Source organism: Mustela nigripes, chromosome 11 (assembly GCF_022355385.1).
Source record: "Mustela nigripes isolate SB6536 chromosome 11, MUSNIG.SB6536, whole genome shotgun sequence".
Classification (NCBI taxonomy): Eukaryota; Metazoa; Chordata; class Mammalia; order Carnivora; family Mustelidae; genus Mustela; species Mustela nigripes.
Genome location: NC_081567.1, coordinates 2,212,314 through 2,236,814, shown reverse-complemented (window position 1 = coordinate 2,236,814; position 24,501 = coordinate 2,212,314).

The following is a 24,501-nucleotide window of genomic DNA, read 5'->3' as shown; positions in this document are numbered from 1 at the left end:
GACAGGGAACAAGGCAGAGGTCACAATGCCCTTTATGAAGTAGAATCAGAAACAATGCACCAGCACTTCTCCCATATTCTATGAATCAGAAGGGAGTCACTAAGTCCCGTCCACGTCCAAGGAGGGCGATTAGGCTTCATCTTCAATACCGGGAGTATCAAACAATTTGTGGACATATTTTAAACTCAGATCTGTTGAAGCCCAAAGGCTGGGTGAAGAGGCCCCAATTCAGCTTGATGATCCGTTGATGGAGGAATAGGGAACTTCATCATTCACATTTCATCTTGCCGTAAGCATTTTTATCAGGCAAGGTCCTAGCAGGAAACAGATGGCACACTCAGATGGCGTATCATCCCAATAGACACAGAGAAAGCAGTTGACGAAATCCAACACCCATTCACGAGAAAACCATCAACAAAATACAAATGTTAGGGAATCCCCTCAACCTGTTGAAGCATAAAAAAAATCACCATTACCATCACACCGTCTGGTGAAAGACTGGAATGCTTTCTGCAGTGACCAGAAATGAGGCAAAGATGCCCATTCTCCCCGCTTGTGTTCGGCATAAAACCAAAGATTCTAGCCAGTGAAAGAAGTCGAAAGAAAGAAACATTGAAAACACTCAGATTACAAAAGAAAAAGAAGAAGGAAAACTTTCCATTCACAGATGGCATCATTCTATATGGAGAAAATCCTAAGGAATCCACACATATACGCACTCACAAATCCTCCTAAGAAGAATAAATGTAACATTTTTCAGGATAAAAGATCCACTTACGAAAATAGATTGTATCTTTCTATACCAGCAATGAATAATTCCAGAATGAAATTTTTCTGAAGTTCATTTGCAATAGCATCAAAAGGAATAAAATAGCTCGTAATGAATCTAACAAAAAAAAAAAAAGTAAGATCTGTACACTAAAAACTATAAAGCCTTACCGAGAAGATGTGAATAAATGGAGACCTGTTTGCTGGCTGTGGACTGGAAGATTTATCACAGTTAGGATGTCAATCTTCCCAAGCTGATCTGTGGATTCAGAGCAGTGCCAGTTAAAATCCCAGCAGAGGCTGACAAGCTGATCCTAAGATGAACATGGAAACCCAAAAGACCTACAATTGCCGTAACAATTTTGTGAAAAGAAAAACCAAGCCGGACACTTAAATGACCCAATTTCAAAGCTACAATCATCAAGACAAGGTGGTATTGGAAGAATTGTTGGGATATTGACCAATGGAACAGAAATAATACTTCAGAAATAAACCCTTCCATTTATGGTCAACTGATTTTTTTTGACAAAGATGCCAAGACAATTTAGTAGGGAAAGGGATAGTCTCTTCAAAAATGGTGTTTGGACATTCATATCCAACAATAAATAAATAAATAAATAAAATAAAAATAAAAGAGCTTGGGCCCTTACATTGTATCTAAAAATGAACTCAGAATGGACCATAGACCTAAATGTGAGAATTACAATTAAAAAACTTCTAGAACTCATAGGAGAGAATCTTTAAGACTTTGTGTGAGACAGAGAGTTCTGAGACAAGACACCAAAAGCATGAGCCAATTGATAAATGGGACATCATTAAAATTAAAAACCCTTGCACTTCAAAGGACACCATTAAGAAAATGAAAGACAAGCCACTGTCTGGGAGAAAATATTTGCCAATCATATATCTGATGAAGAAGAACTATATTCAGAAAATACAAAGAACACTTGCAACTCAATAATAAGAAGACAATTTAACCAAATTAAAAATGAGCAGGAGACTTAAATGATATTTCACCAAAGGTGACATACAAATGACTAATAAGCGCATGAAAAGGCACTCAACATTATTAGTTGCTAGGGAAACCCAAATTAAAACTATAATGAGATACCACTATTTATAACTAATAAGTAGTTACAATTTTTTTATTTTAAATCAGACAACCCCAAGTAGAGGCAAAGGTGTAGAAAAATTGAAACTTCCATTCATTCGCCACCAGTGAAAATGTAAAGGGATACAGTAGCTTTGGAAAACAGTTTGACACTTACTTAAAAATTTTAACATAAACTTACAGTAGGAGGCGGCAATCCCACTCCTCAGAATCCGCTCAAGAGAACTGAGAACACAAGTCCACACAAAGACTTGTACACGAATGTTCATGACAGCTTTATTCATAAATAGTCCAAACGGCTCATAGCCCAAATTGTCCACCAACTGGTGGACAGACGGCCCAAATGCAGCGTATCTACCCAACGGACTACCACGCGGCATAAAAAGGAACAAGATACAGACATATGCTGCAACAGCAATAAACCTCAAAAATATCACACAAAAGACGCCAGACCTAGTAGGCTATATATTGTATGATTCCGTTATATGAAATCTCCGGAAAAGGCAAATTCTGGGCTTTGCCTGGAGCTACAGCAAACAGGCTGGAGTAAATTTGAGGGTATAGTGGAAATGTTCTGAAACAGGATTGGGTGGTGATGGTTTCACGATGCTATAAATTTACTAAGAATCATTGAATTTGTACATCCGCAACGGATGGAATTTGGGGCATGCAAATTATACATTAAGAAAGCCATTAAAGACAGAGAGAGAAAGGGCAGAGGAGAAGGGAGACCTGGCAATAGAGCCCATAGAAATCGGCCTCGGAGCAGAGAGGAGGGTGGAGGGGCAGATGTGGATATCAGGAGGAGCTAGTTATTCCCGCGGGCCCAGCTCTCTCCCCACTTCCGGCAACAGCGCTCTGATCTCCTTGGGAGAACCATTCCACAGCTCTTTCTGGCTGTCTGCAGGGAGGGACAGATCACCAGGGTCCAGCCAACCAGTGTCAATCCTAAGGGTCTAGGTAGTGATTGGGAAGTTAAGTCGCAAGTGACAAAGCAGTTAAGTGTAGGACGGGCAGTGCTAGACACTTTTTCCACAAGGCAGAGCCTACCTGGGAGCGATGTGGGTGCAGAGGAAAGCAGATCTGAGACAGGGAGAGAAAGAGAGAAAGATGCCATGTCTTTTTTTTTTTTTTAAGATTTTATTTATTTATTTAACATACAGAGATCACAATTAGGCAGAGAGGCAGGCAGAGAGAGAGGAAGGGAAGCAGACTCCCTGCTAAGCAGAGAGCCTGATGTGGGGCTCGATCCCAGGACCCCAGGTTCATGACCTGAGCCAAAGGCAGAGGCTTTAACCCACTGAGCCACCCAGGAGCCTGGAAAGATGCCATGTCTTGAGTCCCCCCCGCCCCCTGCAGCTCCTAGACGTTTCAGGTGAGTCAACAAATCCTTCTTTGCAATTCCTTCGATGGCATTAGGTTTCTAGTCCCTTGTAACTGGGAGTCCCGACAAACAGTTTTTTCTGCTTCATCTGGGTTCGCAGCTCTGCGCCGTCCCGGCTCCCTCTTCCTCCGCTCGCGTCCATCCCCTTCCCTCATTCATTCCCATCTCCTACCATTAGGCTCCTAAGCACAGTGGGGAGACGGGGAACTTGCCACTTACCACCCACGGCAATCCCAGTGGCACGAACTTGTTGCACAGGCGTCTTTCTTCCCTGAGCTTCTGTTACCCCTCTATAAATCAGAACAATAATATCGACTTCCGTATTGAGTAAGGATTGCCAGCAGGATCGAATGAAACACCACAGAGTAGGTCCCCAATAAATGGAACTGTTATTCCTAATCATTATTATCTTGGCATCAGCTTGCCCTAGAGGCAGCACTTAGTACTAGAAGGGTCACACAGCTAGCTCTGTATGCGACGGACCCTTCTGTCATGCCATGGTGAGGAAGTCAGTGTGGACGCTCAGGTACCACTCCACCCCTGGGATGGCCGGTATCACAGCCCAAGTCTCCCCAAAGGTGGGAGACGTCAGGGAGCAATTAACTAGAGTTGAGGGCAATGAGGCTTGAAGTCGTCAGCCATAATCAAGGTTCCCCCTGAAGACATTCCTCCTGAATCTTCCCACAGGAGTGGGCATGTGGGTCAACTGAGGACTTGATTAACTTGTAGATTCTGATTCAGGTGATCCCGGTGGGTGATTCAGGACGCCTGGAGGGGGTCTCCGAGATCGTTTTTCCAGCGAGCTCCCAGGGGATGCTGATGCTGCTGGTCCACGGACCACACATGGGCCACCAAGGATCCCAAAGCATGGTTTTTCATAGTCGGCTGCACATTGGAATCAGCAGGGCAACTGAAAAAAACGCCGTGGCCCAGCCCTCACCCGACAGCTGATTATTTCATAGATCTGGGGTGTGGCCGGACAGCTTCATGTGTCAGAGGTCCCCAAGATATCTTAAGGGGCTGCCAGGACTTGGAACTGCTGGCCTAAATGCACCCTGATCTCTTTCCCTACACATCCTCGGGCTCGAGAGATTTGCTTTAAGCACTAGAAGGCAGGATGGACATTTTTTTACTCTTCTGTACGTGCCCCCCAGGAAGGAAATCAGTGACTCACAGCTTAAACCCTCACACGCTGAAATATCCAGAGAGACGGTGAATGAGTATGGGGAAGGAAAGATGTATAAACCCTTTAACCTAATTAGGATGCCTCAGTGATTCTGGGGTAGAGGAGCTGAGAGCTGCGAGCCTCGTTCCGGAAGCAGAGCAGTGACATTTTCACTTAGGGAAAGGGAGAGCCTCTCCCCAAATCAGGACCTCCGTGACACTTTGAATATTCTCGGGGAGTCTTGAATGTTAATGTATGCACTCTGGAAATGTTTCCTTCCTGGAGAAATGTTATCCCTGGTCCTCTTGGTCTGGCGTGGCCGTGTCTCTCCTTCGCTGAGGTTTGTTCCACCTCCAGAGACACTAGAAATTCAGCCTCTGTCTCCAGGACTGTGAGCACGGGTCTTGCCTGTCCCTCATCCTTGCTGTAGGCAGAGTGGTGTCAGTCCCAACAGCGAAGTCATTTCGTTATCCTGGATGCCCACCAGAACCCAAAGGACCTGGGGCGGAGGTGTAGGGGGTACAGGAGCATTTGCTCATACTTTTCTTAAAAGATTTTATTTATTTGAAGATTTTATTTATTTATTTGTCAGAGAGAAATACAGCATACAAGCAGGGGGGACAGCAGAGAGAGGGAGAAGCAGGCTCCCCGCTGAGCAGGGAGCCTGATGCAGGACTCGATCCCAGGACCCTGAGATCATGGCCTGAGCTGATGGGAGACAATTAACTGACTGAGCCACCCAGGTGACCCAAAATGCTAATAGTTTTTATAAGGCAGGTGTTGGAGGGAGCATTGATTGTTTTGTTTTGTTTTTCTGTTTGCTTTGTTTTAGTGAGATTTTCCCACATGAAATTTTTTTCTGTTGTGGTGAAATATACATGGCATACATTTAACCATGTTGCCATTTTTAAATGTCCTGTTCAGGGGCATAAAGTGTATTCACACTGCTAGGCAGCTGTCCCCACCATCCATCTCTGGAAGTTTCTCAGCTTCTCCAAACTGAGCACTCTGTCCCCAAACCCCCATTCCCCACACACCCTCCCTCCACCCCTGGCTCCCACCATGCACTGTCTCTAGGAATGGGACAACTCCAGGGACTCCATAGACGTGGGATCCTACAGTATCTGTCCTGTGTCTGCCTTATGTCACTGAGCGTCACGTCTGCAAGGTTCATCCATAATGTTGCATGTGCCAGAATTTCCTCCCTTTTTAAGGTGGGAGCACTGGTTTGGGAGCCTGTTTGAATTCCAGACTTGATTTAAAGGGCTCACCTCCCTAAGTTTCTTCATCTGTAAAGTGAGTCATAATATCTAGCGATTAGTTGCGAGCAGCTGTGTTCTCTTGCATCAGAAACCCAAGGTCAGCAAAGAGAGTGCCTTTCCCTCTCCCTCAACAGAGGACAAGACGTCTAGGAGCAGGAGGTGGGCCAGGACTAGTCAGCCCTTGTGGCTATTCCATCATTCTTAGTGGGGGATTTCCACCCCCACGACCACGAGGTGGCTGCTCCCCCACAGCCTTCTGTTCCGGGGGCAGCAGGACGAAGGAGAAGGAAGCACCAGGAAGAACAGGTGACACCTGTGCCAGGAAGGCAATCTACCCCCTCCACCCCTCCCCACACCCGTGGAAGTCTTGGCAGGTGTCTCCTCCCCCCTCATTGGCCAGAGTGTGTCACGTGGCCCCTCTGGGTGGCAGGGGAAGGAGCAACCTCAGGGTTGCCTATATTTGTCGTCTCGGTCTGCGGGATGCAGTCCTTCCATTTTCAATTGCCTCGCAGTTTTAGAGGATCACATCCCAAACGAGAAGTGGGTTTGGTCTGTTTTCATGAAGATATTAATTGTTTTAGAAATGCAGTGCCTTGCCACGCGGAGCAAAATCCGGGTTCTGCACAGGAAGGCAGGAGGGGGAGGATGCCCTTGAAGTAGGTTGTTGCGGGGATTAGATCTCGGTACCGAAAGCATCTGCAACAGTGTCCGCACACAGTAGGCACTCAGCCAGTGAGGGTGTTGATGGCGATGCTGATGGTAAAGGAATATGCACATAAACATTTCCAGTGGAATACCTTTCTTTCTTTCTTTCTTTCTTTTTTTTTTTTTTTTTGCAAGGTTGCTGGTTACCCTGTTTCCATCGGGAAAAGAATAGCAGCTCACAAATAGCTAACAGTTACTGAGCACCCACTGTGTACCTGCCACTGTGCGGATACTACCTGCTTGAATCCTCACAGCTCTCCCACAAGGATCCTGATCTCTGAGCTGTCGTGTTCCTTGGGGCTAACCACACTTCTGTTCTGAGGAAGGGGGTGGGTGCCTCCAGCCCTGTCTGACCAATGGATTCACATCCTGGCCCCGGAGGGGCTCATCTGTGGTCACATCATCCAAATCTGTCCATGAACCCTGAGGGGCTCCATGAAAAAAGCCCACTCACCCTTCCACGAGGGTATCTGGAGGGGACCCTGGCCTCTCCCTGCGGACATTTCTAGCTCCAGGGCTGCTTGGCAGCCATGTTGTTGTTGGGTTATACTGAAGCCCACACTGCCCAGGAATGGAGATGAACAAGATTCTGTCTCAGTGGGAGTTGAACTTTGCATTCTTCCCTTCCACACATATCCCAAATGGTGCAAGTTGTTACGGTCGTCGGCCCCATTTTAAAGGTGGGAAAACTGAGGCTTGTCGGGGTCAGGACTACACACTTAAGCAGCAGCAGAGCTGATATTTGCCCGCAGGCTGTTGGACGTCAGGACTGAGAACATAAGGGCTCCATTGTCCCAAAATTGTGTGCTGGTCAGTGGAATTGTTTCAAGTCTCCCCAGATGACCCCGTCCGTCTTCCGGAGCCTCTCTCTTGTTGAATCGCTGACGTCTTCCACCCCACCTTCAGCTCTGCCCTCCATTCGTGCAGGCAGTAAGGGAGGGTTTAGTTTTGCTTCTGTATTTCCATGGCTGTAACCCACACATTTACCGAGCACGGACCACTGAGCTTAAAGAAAATACAGAGCATCTTTGCCCTCGAACGGAGTCCTCTCCACTCCCCGGGAAACACTGATTGGCTTGGAAGAGTGGAAGTGCCCATCGTATGTTGCATGTCTTCGATTAACAATAATAATATATTCAATGACCTCATTATTTCTTAATACATGCAACTTAGTAAACAAAAATCTTTCAAAGTACAAGATGTATGAGGAACTCAACAAAGGGGTCTTTGTTTTCCCTGTTCCTACATGTGGACGTCATCACTCCCAGAATCCCTCAGTCCTCCTTAGCTCCAGGCTCATGTGACTATTCAGCACAGTCTGGAAACTTCTCTCCATCCCAGGTCACTGAGACCCAGAGGTGAATGAAAAGCAGCCTCCTACTCAGTACAAGAAAAACGTCCGTGGGCCTTTCCCCCCGCCGCCTCCCCTTCGCCAAAAAAGAAATGGGAGTTCATACGAGATGCAAAAACACAAGTTTCTAAAACCTTGTTTAAATGTTGTTTAAAAGGTGTTGGGCGGGAAGCGGTGCCAGCCGCTTCTAGAACAGTGTTCTGTGGGGTTTCTGTCTGAGACTGTTTGGGGGAAGTTGCTGGTGAGAGGCCCCGTTGCTAGGGAGACAGCGAAGAGGTTCATTATATGTAAATCCAGGCAAATAGGAGACAGTGAGAGTGAGTTCCCTCAAAAAGGGAAACATTCGGGAGAGGTGGGAAAGCAAATTGGCTGAGAAACTTTATGATCGGAGAAAGGCAGTCCCTGCAGGGCTTTGTGCTCAGGGGAGAGAGGAAGCGATAATCTCTCTCCATCTCTCCCTGTGTCTCTCTCCATCTCTCCCTCTCCCTCTCTCCCGGGAAGTAGTAAATCCTAATGTAAGCCTTTCTTCTCATAAATCAGGGGTCGAGGCAGAGTTGCCAGATAGAACAAATAAGAATATTTATACCCAGAAAACAATTGTTGTTTATCTGAACCCCTCAATTTAATCTGGCAACCCGTCAGTCCAGGGCAGCTCCCCGAATGTCTATGGGGGTAAGCGTGGGTGTGTGTGTGTGTGTGGTGTGTGTGTGTACGCACGCACGCGCTTCAAACATGGGAGAATGTGCGACTGAGCTGTTCGCAAAATCAGCCTTGTAAATTGCAAGCATGCCGTGATTCTATTTATTCTGTCCCTCAGTATAAATCACATTTTTAAAAAAATCAAGATAGGTACGAAAGAATAGAGATAAGCCTTGAACACCATCTCCTGAAGAGATTTACCGTGGTTGCATCTCAGTGCAGTGATGGTAAGCCTGCCATCCTACCCACCCCTCGGTGCTCCCCATCCTCCTCCCCACCCCCACCCTGCGCACGAAGGATTTTTCCCACCTTAAGCCTTTGGCTCAAAGCAGCAGCCTTTCCTCGTGTCCCTGCCCCTCAGCTGATTTCCTGCTGCACTGTTGGACACTGCCCAGCAGGACCATATCGATGTCCCCAGCCCTGAGGCTGCAGGACACAATGGAAGGGGCTTTACAGGGAAGACATGTCTTCACCCCCACCTTTTTCCCTCAGCATCCTTTCTTTGAGTCACTAAATAGTCATTGCAAACAGAGTTAGTTAGTAGGACCGGGGCATATCTTCCCAGTCCCCTACGGTTGAGCATTTAGATGATACCCAATATTATAAGGAATTCGATCTTAGTGTCTTAAAGGGAAAAGAAAGAGCTACAAATTGATGAGTTATGAGCCTAAGTTTTACGTATGATCTTGACTCGGCAGGTTTGGTGATGAGCCCTACGGTTTTCATCAATAGATACATTGTAATAGGCTTTTCATGGAAAGCGCAGAGTCCTGCTCTGGAACTTTGCAAAAAAGTAGGGAGGGAGGTCAAGTCACAAACTGTCTAAACAGAACTGCTCCCAATACACCAAGGGGGCGTGGGGGAAAATGGTTTCCCAAGTGCTACATTTGCAAACGTGAAATTATCAAGAGACAGGAGAGGAGACAGAACAACTCTAGAGTGGCAGTAGTCTATTCCAAAATCCCGCTGGGGCTTCTCCATCTAAGTCCCATTCTTGGTACAAGGAAAAGCAGGAGAATCCCATGGGGGAGGAGAGGGAGTGCAGTGGCTCAAGTGAACCAGGAGGGAAGTTGATCTCAGTCAATAATGGCTTAAGACAAAAAGCGCCGCTCTATCAAAGCGTCAAGTCCAAAGGGCGAGGTGAGGTCAGAAACAGAAAAATAAGCCATAGATGATCAATGAGTTCAGACGCTGGGAGAATTCAAAACAAGATGGCGGGCAGGGTGAAGTATGTGATTCAGAACCAGTGGTTCAGGAGCAGGGGGAGAATTCTGGAGTCTCTTCTAAACAGAGAGGGTGTGGTCCAGAATGCAGGGGTGGGCGTGAAGGCTGAAAGTGTCTTGCAAGGCTGGCCACCTGTCATGTGGCACTTAGACTCTGGACACTGAAGCCATCAATCTTCTTCCCCTGTCCGGCCCCAATGTCATACCCTGGTCTGTTCCTCCAGTTGTCAGCCACCGCCCTGCCTACATCCCTGCCACCCCCACTGTGAGCTCTGGCTGATCCAGAATCAGGCAATCATTTCCTTCCATTTCAAAAGAGATACCCTCCAGAGAAAATCGCCCGTCCTCTCCTCTCCCCCTCCTCCCATTCTGAACAATAAATCTGGAACATAAAAATTAAAGCCATCAAAATAAAGTCACTTGCTGAGAAGCTATGACTAGGGAAAACTAAATGTTTGTGGGTAGAAGGGCACAGGGGAAATCCATCTGGGGAAATTATTTCTAAAGTTTGCTGTCTACTCATGGCCTTCAAGGTTCTACTTTCTCAAATTACAGGGAAAGATCAATGGTGGCGAGATACAAATTTCTTTCAGAAAAGTCGTGGGAAAAAAAATGTCTTTGCTCCGGCACAAAGCAACAGGGGTTTTTGGTCTAATTTTCCTGGTGGGCACGTGGAGGAAGATGGGGCAGAGATAAAGAATGATGGTGGGGGGGGGGGGTTTCTGTTGCCGACAGAAAATTATCATCTTAAAGATGATAATCGGCTCACCCGGGAGAGCTCGAGGGGAAAAGGGGCGAGGAATGGACTGAACACACGTGATATGTAAATAGGACACCTGCCTGAGAAGCAGTTCTCTTATCTGGAGACAGACTTACCCCTGTTCCTTTATTGATTTTCCCCACGCCAACAGCGTTGCTTTGAGCTTACTATTAATCTAATGACTGTGCTTTGGAATAATAATGCTTCCCTCCTGTCTTGTCTCTCCTCCTTGACAGATAGCTTGGACTCATCAGAGAAAGACCCAGGATCTGCATCAGTCACTATTACATGGAGATCCATAGAGTATGTTCCATGGAGGCAGTCACGGGTCTCTGATAGAAGGTCATGTGTTACATCTGGGCTCCGGAGTCCATTCCAGCTCCCAAGTACCACAGTTCTAGAAACATATGCACATACTTTGGAAATCAATGCCACCAAGAGGGCACCAGGGATGATGTGAAATCTGGGGTGTCCCAGCATTGAGCAAATGGAAGGTTCTAATCTCTGGTTCTAGTGTCCCTCATCAGGCAGATTTCGGCAAGAACCAGCACCTCCAGGGTATTTACTGGCAACAGTAATGCCTGGGCAGACAGTCCTACATGCCTTGTCTGTAGCAGCAGGCTGAAGGGAAACCACTGGGTCAAGTGTAAGAAGTGGTAAGTGCAGAGGCTTGGAAACGGGCTTCCAAGGTACCCGGGCAGTAATGAAACCCCAGCTGGGGAGACATTCTCCTGTTTTCCCATTCCTCATTTGCTGGACCCAGCCCTGCCTCGTCCCCATGAGAGTTGGGTGGGAGCAAGAGAGGCAGGTAAAGCTGCATCTTGGCCCCGTTCTTCTGCAGACTCCCCGATAATTGGACTATGGTATTGTTTTCTGGGGATACAGGCGTCCCCGGCTCTGTTCCAGGTTGTTGACCCCACAATGGTACCTTGCTTGCTCTTTCGTCACCTTCATAGTAATTGTCATCACACCCAGTAATCGCTAACATCCCAAGTGCTTACTGTGGGCTAACAAGAAGCCCGAGGGACCCCACTAAATCATCACACAACCCTGTGAATGAGGATGTGTTATTGCCCCCACGTTATGGATGAGCTGTTGAAAGCTCGGAGAGATCGAGGTGCCCAGGTTCAAACCCAGGTTCTTAACCACTGGGCTTGGTGCCACCTACACCCTCCCCAGTAAGCGAGATCTGGGTCCTTACCATGGGGACCCTCCCCACACTCACACCCACAAACCTGCTAGATTTGCCCCTCGGGCCAACGCTGTCAGGGCTCCACTCATGTTCCCTCAGATCCCTTTGCCCTGATATGCACACAGGCCTCTAGCCTGCTTTCAACCCCAACAGCCAGCAAATGGATATGTTTATGGGAGACCATCTTCTGGTTGCTGGAGCCCACTCCCCTGCCCGCACGGGGAGCCAGCTGTGCCTCGGGGTCTTTTGTCTCCAACCCACCCCCAGAAGCTCTTCTCCAGTGACTGATGGGTTGGGGGATATGTCTGTCTCCAGAGATCCTCTGTGCCGCTGAGGCAAAATGAATTTATCAGTTCTTTATTGCTGTGTAAACAGATTTACCCGTGAGTTTTGTGACTTAAAATAACTAACATTTATTATCTCGGTGTCTTGTGAGTCAGGGGGTGGGATGTGGCTTCGCTGGGCACTCCTCTTCAGTCTCTTGGGAGTCACAGTTGAGACATTGTCCAGACGTTCATCTGGGGGCTCGAGTGGGGCCGGAGACTCTGCTTCTAAGATGGCGCCCTCACATGGCCGGCAAGTTGATGCTGGCTGTTGACTGGTGGCCTCGGTTCCTCCACGTGGGCCTCTCCACAGATGGCTCGGGTGTCCTCACAGCCTGGCAGCTGGCCTTCCCCAGAGCAGTGATGCCAGAGAGCAAGAGAGAAACACAGTGTCTCCTATGACCCAGCTTCAGGAGTCACACTGGGTCTTCTCCACAATATCCTACTGTCAAGCAGGTCTGTCCTATTCTAGGTCGCAGGGATTACCAAGGGCCCACATACACAAGGAGGGAGGATCCTTGGACACCGTCTTGGCTGTCACAGTGTTTCTCTGCGAGACGGTGTTTGTCTTTTTACCCTCACTGGCCTCCTTGCCTTGCTGGTCCCACATCCTATTCTCCTATCAGTTTTTTCTGGAAACACTTTCCATCAGAGGATCCCCACTTTCTCGTGAATCCTCCCTCAAGGATCAGCTTCTAAAGAACGCAACCTAAGCCAGGCCCCATCAACAGTTGGCTCTGCCCCATTTTCTAATGAGCCCCATGGCTTTCTGCTGGTGTTAAAGCCTGGCTGTGATTCTGTGGATTGTGTCCTCCTTGGCTGTGGCCTTGACCAGCTGGTTGGAGGCTCAGTTCTGTTCTTTGTCCACTCACTGGCTGGGGTCCTGCTGAAGACAACTGCACCCCAAAACCAACTATACCCTTCACCAAGCACTTGGCATACCTTACCTGTTTAACTTTACTCCTGAATAATCCTGCAAGTGGCCATTATGATTTCCTTCATCAGGAGAGAAAGTGGAGATTGAGAGAAATTGAGTAGCCTGCACAAATTTGCATGGGTAGGGGCAAAGCCAGTCGTGGTGCCCGTGGCCACAGGTCCAAAGTCACGTCCATTCCCTCCACATGCTACCACTGTGTCTGCAGGTCTGGCCCTCCCAAACACAGGACGGGGCTGAGTTGGCCACCCCCACACCCTGAGATCTGAGTCCACTCCCCTGCTCCCACTCTGGGCAAGCTGCGTGTCCACCCCTGTGCTGAGATCCCCAGCGGGTGTCTGGCCTTCCTGCCTGAGGCAGCCCAGCACTATAGTCACCCCAGAGAGGACACACAGTGGGAGTGATTAACTCCTACCCTCAGCCACATGCCATCTCCACCTCATCACCTTTGGGAGGTCCATGTCCCTCGGGTCACCAGGCTCCAGGCCTACCTGCAGCAGATAGAATGGGTTCTTCTGATGCTGGAGTTTTCTTTGAAGGAGAAGTCTGGTGGAAGTTTGTTTGCACGCAATGCAGGGAGCTGTTCTCAGGCAACTTCTGCTCAACAAGTAGCATGATCGTAGTCTTCTCTCTTTCAAATAGGGCAAGTCTTCCACCGGGAGAGTTTAGGGCTTAGGGACACCAGTCCTGGGACCAGGAAACCTTCCTGGTTGTAAAACACTGTGTCTCCCAGGACCACCGAGAACTAATTAGCCACTTGTCCTGCATGAGTTTGCCTTTTAGAATCCAAAGACCAAACTCCTTCGGCATACCACAGAGCTGAGCTCAATTTTAAAGACTTGAGAAAGTATCAAACAGGGTTTAAACACTGTGTATTAAAGATAGATTTTCTGTCTTCAGACATGAAGTTCAGTGAATTTTCACAAACCGGCCTTACCTGTATAATCAGTGTCCTCACTAAGAAAAAGAACATTCCCGCCCCTTAGAAATCTCCTCATTTCCCTCCCATTACCAGCCTTCCACTCACCTGATTTCTAATGCCATAAATCAGTCGAGTATGGGTCATGTGGTGTCATTTTTTAATTGAACTTAATTAACACACAATTAAATGCACAGAACTTAGGTGTTCAGTTCAACGAGTTTTGACAATTGCTTACGCTCAGCGAACCACCACCCAAAACGAGAAAGAGACCAGCTCCCTCCGGTAGCAATTACATGTGCAATTTCAAATTTTCTGGTCATCACATTAGGAAAAGTACAAAGAAACAAGTGAAAATAATTTCAATACTGTAATTTCAGCCCAGTGGTTTTTTTTTAATTGCCCTTTATTATCAATATCAATCAATTTTTTTGGTCTAATCCAAAAGAATGATAATCAAGATTAAAATTATAATTTGGGGGGTAACAAATCTTCAAAACTTGTGTATTTTATGCTTTCAGCCCATCTCACTTCGAATGCTGACTTTTTAGCACAGAATGTGAAATGATGACCTACGAAGCAATAGAGTTGTATTTAAGAGAAGAATGTCTTGTATTGCTTTCATTTTTAAACTCAAATTAATTTAAAATGAAATAAAACAAGAAATTCGGTCCCTCGGTGGCACTAGCCACAATTTAAGTCAGTGTCCTGTGACTAGCGGCCGCTGCAATGACAACGAAGTTGAGTGTATTTGCATCAGCTCGGCGTGTTCCCTCCTGTCACTCTCCTCCCTCGGCACCCAGGCAAGCCCTCTCCGGTTTCTGTCATCGTAGATAATGTCCTTTGTCCTTGGGTTTCCCATCGATGGGCTTCCATAGCATATACCCTTTTGTGTCCTGCTTATTCTGTTCAATGTAATTGTTTTCAAGAATCATCCAAAACCACGATGCATGGCTGACATCTGACAAGGATGTGGTTGGAACTGTCCAGGGACTGCCATTCTCGACTGGGGTAAATGTAAAATAGAGCAGTCACTTTGGAAGACAGTTTGGCGGTTGTTTATGAAACTAAACATGCTCTTAACTTACCATCCAGGAATGATGCTCCTTGGTATTTACCCAAAGGAGCTGAAAACATATGTCCTCACGAAAGGTGCACAGGGAGTCCATGGCAGCTTTATTCATATTGCCAAAACATGGAAGGAATCAAGATGCCCTTCAGTGGGTGACTGGGTAAACAAACAGTGGTCCGTCTAGACCATGGAGTATTACTCATCTCCAAGAAGAAATGAGCTGCGAAGCCATGGGAAGACCTGGAGGAAACTTACATGCAAGCCTCCATACTCAGGATTCCAGTTCTATGACCTTCTAGAAAAGACAAAACTATGGAAATGGTAGAAAGGTCGGGGGTTGCCAAGGGTTGGAGGAAGGAATGAATGAATAGAAGAAGCATGAAGGATCTTTATTTAGGGCAGTGAACCTACTGTATACGATATTACCATGGTGGATGCTTGTCCTTATACATTTGTCCAAGCCCATAGAATGTACAACATGGAAAGTGAACCTCAAGGTGATTAGATGTCAGTACAGGTGCGTCCTTGCTTTAAAAAAAAAAAAAAAAAAAGTGCCAATCTGGGGCTCCTGGGTGGCTCAGTCGGTTCAATGTCTGCCTTCAGCTCAGGTCATGATCTCGGGGTCTCAGGATCAAGCCCTGCATCAAGCTCCCAACTTAGCGGGAGGTCCGCTTCTCCCTCTCCAGCTCTGCCACTCCCCCCGATTGTGTGTGCTCTCTCTCCCTCCCGAATAAATAAATAAAATCTTAAAATTAAAAAAAACACAAAAACAAAAACAAAAAAAAACAGTGCCATCCTGGCGAGTGATGTCAATAGTGGAGAAAGCAAGGTATATGGAAAACCTCTGCAACTTCCTCTCAGTTTTTTTTTTTTTTTTAAGATTTTTATTTATTTATTTGACAGACAGAGAGAGATCACAAGTAGTCAGAGAGGCAGGCAGAGAGAGAGGAGGAAGCAGGCTCCCTGCTGAGCAGAGAGCCCGATGCAGGGCTCGATCCCAGGACCCTGAGATCATGACCTGAGCTGAAGGCAGAGGCTTAACCCACTGAGCCACCCAGGCGCCCCTTCCTCTCAGTTTTCTTAACAAACCTCAAACTGCTCTCAAAAATGAAGTCTTTAACAAAACAAAATCAGCCCCGATGTGGCATGCTTTAGTAGTACATGTTTCGTTGCTTCTGCCTAGTGTTCTGTGGCATAACTACCCTACCGTGTATCGTTCTCCTACTGATGTCCATTCTGGCTGTTTTCAGCTCTGGGCTATTACGAAGGAGGCTGCTCTACACGTTCTTGGTCACATCGTTTGACAGACAGACATCTTCATTTCTCGTGGGTAAACCCTGCAGAGGAAGTGCCGAGTCCCATGGTAGGTAGGTGATCGAATTTCTAATAAACGGTTCTGCAAAAGGATTGTGGCATTTTGCTTTCAACCAGCAACACCGGGGACCCACATATTTTCTTCTCTGCCAACATTCAGGATGGGTCCGTCTTGCGTCTGTGTCGTCCTGCCCACTGTGACTGTGATGTATATTTCCCCAATGACCGAAAATACTGAGAAGCTCTGATATATTTACCCCCCATTCCTTAATCTTTTTTGGGCGGGGACCAATCAAGTCTTTTGTTTGTTTTTAAAATCGGGCTCTTTTTTGTTAATTTGTAGGATTCCTCTACACGTTCCAGGTACAAATCTTTTGCCAGATAGACGCACTGGCAATATTTTTTCCAGTCTGTGCCTGATCTAAATGATGTCTTTTGAAGATGCACGATCCCCATGCTGTCTTGTAATAAGCAGAAACTTTTAATTTTGGTGAAGTTCAATTTATACAGTTTTTACTTCTACGATGAGTACATTTCGCGTCCTGACGAGAAAATCTTTGTCAAGATCCTAAGATTTTCACCCATGTTAGCTATTAGAATGGAGGCTGGCAAAACTGTAGGTCTCAGGACATATCCAGCCCACCACCTGTGTTTCTGTAGCTGATGAGCTAAGCATGGTTTTGCATTTTTAAAAATTTTTAATTAATTTAAAGGTTTTATTTATTTTGGCAGAGAGAGAGATCACAAATAGGCAGAGAGGCAGGCAGAGAGAGGGGGAGAATCAGGCTCCCCACTCGGCAGAGAGCCTGATGTGGGGCTCGATTCCAGGACCCTGAGATCATGACCTGAGCCAAAGGCAGAGGCTTAACCCACTGAGCCACCTAGGTGCCCCAGTTTTGCCTTTTTAAATGGTTAGAGGGAAAATCAGAGGCAGACTGATATGTTACATGTGAAAAATATATGAAATCCAGACTCCAGTATCCGTAAGTAAAGCTTTATCAGAACACAACCACGTTGGGAGGCCTAGGTGGCTCACTCGGTTAAGTGTCTGCTTTCGGCTCAGGTCATGATCTCGGGTCCTGGGATTGAGTCCCACATCGGGCTCTCTGCTCAGCAAGGAGCCTGCTTCCCCTTCTGCCCCCCCTCCCCCTGCTTGTGCTCTCTCTCCCTCTCTCTTTCACATAAATAAATAAAACATATGTATATATTTTTTAAAATATCTGTTCTAGAAACTTCTGTGGCTCTTGGTTTTGTGATTAGAGTGAAACAGCGGTTAAGTTTCATTCAAACAGGTTTCTTTAAATGAGGATTTGAGTCGTGTCACTGATAGACACAAGGATGCTGCCCGTGTTTCTGGAGTGAGGCGAAAGGCCTCTCCGCCAACCCCCCGCTGGAAAGAGACACTGCGGCCCCTCCCAGGGCCTGCGTCTGGTTTGGGCTGAGGACTGGAGTGGAGGGTCTCATCCCAGCCTCTTCAGGGCCAAAGGTGCTGACTTCAGAATTGGCCTGTTTCTCGATTCTTGTGGCTTTTCCCAGATTACACAAACCAAGTCAAGTCTCAGATTTTTCTATTAAAATTGCAGGCCTCTATGCACACTTGTCCACTCTTCCTCCCCAAAGGCCAACATTCCTCCCCGGAGAGGGATCCTGGCCCGCACTCCTGTCACCTGTCGGGGGCACCCGGCTCCATGGCAGCCTGGGCCCTGGGCACTCAGCAGTCCGCTCGACCCCTTGGCTGTGGGGCCCACCATGTGGCCCTGGATCACGAGGCCACAGAGAAGTGGAAGTCTTGGAAAAGCCACTGATTGGCACACCCCTGTTTACAGCTGGTCACTGTCGTCTGGCTCAGAGAATGGAACTCAAAGGCTCATCCCTCCTCACAACCACGCAGACAGAGCCGCCTGTGTCTGCAGACTTCTGCAGCTCTCAGGGGCCGCCTGACCTCCAAATGCTTGTTAGGCGTGGCGTGGCATTGTGAGATGAAATTCAACTCCAATGTTCGGGGAAGGGCTTTAAGCCGGGATTTAGTAACCGGCTCTGTTCGTGTTGCTTCTCCTGCATCCCGTGCTCTGTCTCCTTATTATCTTTTATGGGAGGCCGGGATGGGTGGTTCTGCTGCCTCCTTGAGTCCCGTCTTGGACAGAAGCCCGACACCCACACCCACACCTGCAGCTCCTGCCGTGGCTGCCTCCACCCCAAGACACCTGTGACAGTTCATGACCCTGACTACCTGTACTCCCCGCTCTGGGTTTGTTTGGTCCAGACATAGCTGTTGGCCAGGCAGGAGCAGGAAGGATGGCCCTCACCCCCTGTGCCCCACACCTAGGGTGCGACAAGTGCCTCTCGCTGTAGCCCTCCCGTCCCAGTGAAGCTAATCCTCCAGACGGTCCAGACCCCCGGGTTCCTGATGGAGCTAACGAGGCACGGAAAGTCTTGGAAAACTGCCCTGGGTCTCGAGGCTCATGAGGGGGCAGAGCTGTACTCCACAGTCAGGCAAGCAAGCCCCAAAGACCGAGTTCCATTGCATCTCAGGCAACTATTAGTCCCAAGTGGAAACGATGTGTCCTTCTGGAAAACCGGCAGGAGGAACGTGGGCACAGCCTGCGTCACCAGCCAGGGCTGGAGAAAGCCTGTAAGTGAGCTTGGGCACATTTTAGAGGATTCCCCACGTGTTCAAGAGAACTCAAAGAGCAGATTTTTGTTGGATGTTTTGGAATCAAAACTACACGAAAGGTCACTTAGCCTAAATGCATGGCCAGTGGCGTAGCTGGTCATTTGTGAGCAGACAGCATGGGAAAGAGGGGCAGTGGGGCGAGACAGATACAAAAACCAGTGGCACGTTTATCCCTCTTTAAAATAAGTATGAGTTTTCACACACATGACCTAAATCCTCATGTAAAGTGGAATAAACCCCACAAGCAAAAAAAAAATATAGATATAGATATATATAGATAAATCTATATATATCTGGACATTCCCCTGACTTAGAACATATCCTCCAAGGATTTTTCTGTAAGGTCAAGTAAAATTACAAGGTTGGTGTTTTCAGTGAAGTCACAAAATTATAGCAGTGTAAAGGGCACTGGAAAGGCCAATGATCATTGCAGCAAATTAACATTTGTTAATACCAGAGGGAAGAAGTGCAGAGAGGAAGCTTCCAGCACAGGTCTGTAGCAAGGAGCCTTTCCTCCAACTGACCCGAGTGAGGCTTCTTGCAACCTTGGAACTGGAGGTCCCGGAGTGGGGGTCAGAGACCCTGCCCCAGCCCTTCCTCACCCATGAAATTGTCAGGCTGGAAACGTCTCTGAGGCTCTGCTTCTAACCTTCTCGGAATCATCAGTCCTGCATCAAGTCAATGTCATTCGACACACATGTAAGCACCTCCTCCAACGTGCCAGACATGGGGCTTGGTGGAGACGATGGCGAAGGGGACAGAGGTGATCCCTGCCTGCTCAGAGCTTGCATCCACTGGGGAGATGAGCTCTGAGGGTAGAAGAGTCTTAGCACAGATGAGGAGCACAGAACCAGTCAGGAAAGCCTCTACCTCAAGGAGGGAAATCCTGGCTAGAGAGACTCAAATAAAAGTGAGGTCCTTTTTCCCTTCTAACAAGAAGGTCCAGGGAGGTTGGCTGTCAGTGTTGGTTCAGTTGCTCACCAACGTCAAAACCTACATCTTGGCAAATCTCTTGGCCTTTTCCTCAGGATCACAAAATGACTGCTGTAGCTCCAGCCATCGTCCTCTCTATCTAGGCAGGAAAGGGAGAGAATGCGAGCACAGGCCACGTTGTTCCCTCTGAGCCGAAGAGGAAAAGCTTTCTCAGAACACTCGACTGTATCACATGGCCAGCCCAACTGCAAGACAGGCTGCAAGAGCCAGTACTTAGGTGGGCATGCAGCCACTCCAAACAAAAGCAGGATTCTTCCAGCAAGGAAGAGGAGACAGTGAACGGGTATGTGGTAGCCAATTGTTCGAGCTATTTATTTATTGCTGTGTTAACAAACCACCCCAAACATAAGGACAGAGCACAACCATCATTTTGCATGCTCTGTGGGTCATGGAAACTGGACAGGGTACAGCAGGGATGTCCCATCTCTGGGAAGGTGATAGGTGACTCAGATGGCTGCAGGCCTGAACATCTGGAGGCTTCTTTCATTATGTCTGGCCCATGGGCTGGAATGTCTTGAAGGCTGGGCTCTCCTTGCAGCTCGGGCTTCCTGACAACACAGCCCTTGAGTCCCCGCTAGGGAGCATCTGGGAGCATTTTGGAGGAGCGTCCAAAGAGTGAGTGTTTCAGGACGGAGGCCTGCATGGCCTCGTCCGACCGCGCCTTGGCATCATGCAGCACCCCTTTACCGCATTCTAGCTGGTTACGAGACAGTCTGGCCTTGTGAGAGGGAGTCAAATCCACACTGAAAATCGGAGGACAGAGAGAAGGCGGCCAGGTGGAAGAGGGCGGTGTGCAGGGTGGCTGAGGACGGAGCGCCCCCAGGCAGAGGGCAGCACAGGCAAGGCAGCCAGGACCACAGCCCCTGGGAGAGTGAAGGCCTCCAGTATGGCCAGATGGGAGGACTTGGGGGAGGGACAGGGCAAACACAGATGGCAAGGTGGACAGAAGCCAAAACACATGGGACCCTGTGCGCCAGGGAAAGGGCTTGGGCTGTGTCCTCAGAGCAGCGGGAGGTCACGTGGGATTGTCCACACGGAGCAAAGTGACAGGGTTGCCTATTAGGAGGTTCATAGGCTGGCTGCACTGGAGGAAATGGATGGGGGCACCTGAAGCCGGGTAGACCTGGAGGAGGAGGATGCTGCCAGAGATGACTAGAGGTTCAGACTTGGTGGGGGTGGAGGTTGGGATGGAGAGAAGCAGGTGTGGACTGGGATGTGTTTCCGATGGAAGTTGCAGGATTCCTCATTCACTGACTGGCGGTTGCAGAGGTGAGGGACAGAGAGGAAGGAATGTGTTCGGAGCTTGCGCACGTGGAGCCCCTGCCAGTTTCCCCCACAGGCTTGCTTCTTAATAAGTGACCCCTGTTTGGGAACAGGCACTTTGGTAAAGTCTCTCCAAAACGCAAACCCAGAGATGCCCAGGTGGCTCAGTCGGTGAAGCGTCCGCCTTCGGCTCAGGTCATGATCCTGGTGTCCTGGGATCAGAGTCCCGCATCGGGCTCTCTGCTCTGCAGGGAGCCTGCTTTTCCCTCTGCCTGCTGCTCACCCTGCTTGTGCTCTCTCTGACAAGCAAATAAAATCTGTAAAAAATAAAATAAAATGCAAACCCAAGCCAGGCTCTCCGAAGCTTGACATTCTTAGCTGGTCTACTTCAACCTCTGGCTGAAGATTAACCAATCTCCTGAGACTGGCCTAGAAAACGTGTCTGCGGTTCCTCTGATGCCTTCCCTCCCATGCCTCCAGCCCCACGGAACAACAGAACAAGACCACACAGCTTCTCAAATCTGTGCCTTTGCCCACCTGCTCGCCTAGCTGTCCTGAGTGCCTCCCGATCACCCCCTCACCCCTTTCTGAAGCCACGTCCTCTGGTCCTGGGGTATTCATGTCACCACACACCATGGTTTTTCTCGACCAGCCCCTCTGAACTCCAGCTCTCAGTAGTGGGCTTCTGGTCTCGCCCTCACTGCTGCATGGCTAAGCCCTGGACTGGGGTAGGCACTCAGCAAGGGTTTGGAAAGTCGAATCAATGTGGTCAGAGCAGAGAAGACACAGGAGGCCAGGGGGGCCTGCAGGAAGCAGAGCCAGAGGGAGGAGGACCCCCGTTGCGTCTAAGCCACTTGGTTTCCTCTGCAGGAGGCCATCAGCTCCACATGGCTCATCGTCAGCTCTCAGTTTCAAAAAGTCAAGAACTTCAAGTCCCTCTGAAGCTACTAGGCAGCAGTAAGTTTCTAGCTCAACAGTCTGACTGTGGCTTGATTTGAAAGTCAAGAGCACATAGACTTCCCATATCTATTCACGGCTCAAAGTGAATCCAGAAAAGTGGAAGTTAAAAATCGGGATTGGGAAGTGACCACCCCTGGTTGGTGGAAACAGAACTGCTCAGTTTCATCATCTTTTAAAACAACAACCAAAAAACCCTACAAGTGGAAAAAGAGACACATAGCTTTCTTCAGCAGACTCCCAACAATGAGATGAAAACATCACATGGGAACATGGTCTTTGGAGTCACGTTTGCTGGTCATGATTTTCCATTCTAAGCCTCAGTTTTCTCTTTGAAAAATGGGAGCATCTTTGTTTTAGGATTCGATGAAGTGTATGCCCAGTGCCTGGTATTACAGGAGCATCCAAGTATAATTACCCCTCTTAGTCACTTAGTCAAAAGTTTGAACACATATGCACTGAGCGTTGGAACACCTAAATATATTAAGCAAATATTAAGGAAGAAATACTCAGCAAGACAGTAACAGTTAGGGGGCTTCAATACTCCACATTAAACAATGAATATATCACCCAGACAGAAAATCAGTAAGGAAACATCAGACTTCTATGATATGTCAGGCCAGATGGACCTAACAGACATGGATAGAACATCCCATCCAGCTGAGCAGAGTATTAACATTCTTCTCAAGTGTACATGGAGCAGTCTCCAGGATAGATCACATCAGGTCACAACACAAAACAAATCTTAACACAATGAAGAAGACTGAAGTCATGGGGCACCTGAGTGGCTCAGTCAGTTAAGCATCTGCTTTCAGCTCAGGTCATGATTCCAGAGTCTAGGGATCCAGATCTGGCTCCCGGCTCAGTAAGGGAGTCTGCTTCTCCCTCTCCCTCTTTGTCTCCCCCTGCTTATGCTCCCTTGCTCACTTACACTCTCAAATAAATAAATAAAATCTTTAAAAAAAAAAAAAGAAGACTGAAGTCACATCAAACATGTTTTCTAACCACAATGATAATGAAACTAGTAATCAATTACAAGAAGAAAATCATAAAACTCACCAGTATGTGGAAATCAAATGACATGCCCCCGAACAACCGATGGATCAAAGAAGAATCGAAAGGGAATTTTTTTAAATTTTTTTTTAAAGATTTTATTTATTTATTTGTCAGAGAGAGAACGAGTGCGAGCGAGCACAGGCAGACAGAGTGGCAGGCAGAGTCAGAGGGAGAAGCAGGCTCCCTGCGGAGCAAGGAGCCCGATGTGGGACTCGGTCCCATGACGCTGGGATCATGACCTGAGCTGAAGGCAGCTGCTTAACCAACTGAGCCACCCAGGCGTCCCTCGAAAGGGAATTTTAAAAGCATCTTGAAACAAATGAAAATGGAAATACAACATATCAAAATGTAGGGGATGCAGGAAAAGCTGTTCTAAGAGGGAAGTTCATAGCGACAAACATCAACATTAAGAAAAGAATTCTGAATGCAGAATTGGCTGCCCTTCATGTGTTGTCCCTTAATCCCAACTGTCTTCAAGTAGCTACAGGGACAGCAACTTCTTCTTCCCAACAAGTTCCTAGAGTGTTCCCAACAAGGACACTAGAGTGTTCATTAGTGCTGCCTGTTAGCGACGCTGCCTGATCGTCCCCCCAACCCCACCCCAGGGTGTACTCAGCAGCAAGCACTAGGTCCTTGCTGACATTCCAGAAATGCTCAGTGCTTTTTAAATTTCCCTTGTATTGGGAGAGACAGAAAATCTGAGAGGCAGGGTGATGTGCTTGGGGTGGAGGATGGAGTTTTATCCCATGTGTTTTCATGTAAGGCTGATAATGCACTTTCCTCTCATTAAAGATTGTTCCTCGTGGTGCGCCATTCAAGCTGCATTAAATTTTAAGACCTAGTTAAATCTGTATTTCTCCAGGCTAAGTGGAAACTCAGTAGATTATTTTTTCCCCAATTAAAATAATAATAAACCTGATATGGAAAAAAGTAAAATAAAACAAGCTTGAAGAGGCCCGAACATATCTGTTTGTCAGTTTTACCATTACAAATAGAATTAGCCCAGACATTTAAGTGGCTTCCATGAGCCTTCCTCTGGTGGGTTCCCTCTGTACATATTCTCTGGGCAGAACGTTATTAGGTAAAATTTATCCTCTTTTAATTTATTAGATTATGTCTCTATACTGCTGCACTTATTTTAACAAAGAGGTTTTTAAACAAATAGAAGTAAATGCAGATTTAATTTATTTCACCAGGCAAAGAATTCTCAAGAAAATCAATTTTCATTTGTACAGGTATTCTGGTAGCCTGACAACCCTCCCCCCCCATTATTACACTCTCACTCCTTCTAGGCGGGCGTTTATGTGACAGATAGCTTCATTTCTCTGCCATGATTCTCTTACTTACAGAAAAATATATTCAAGGAGTATTTAAGG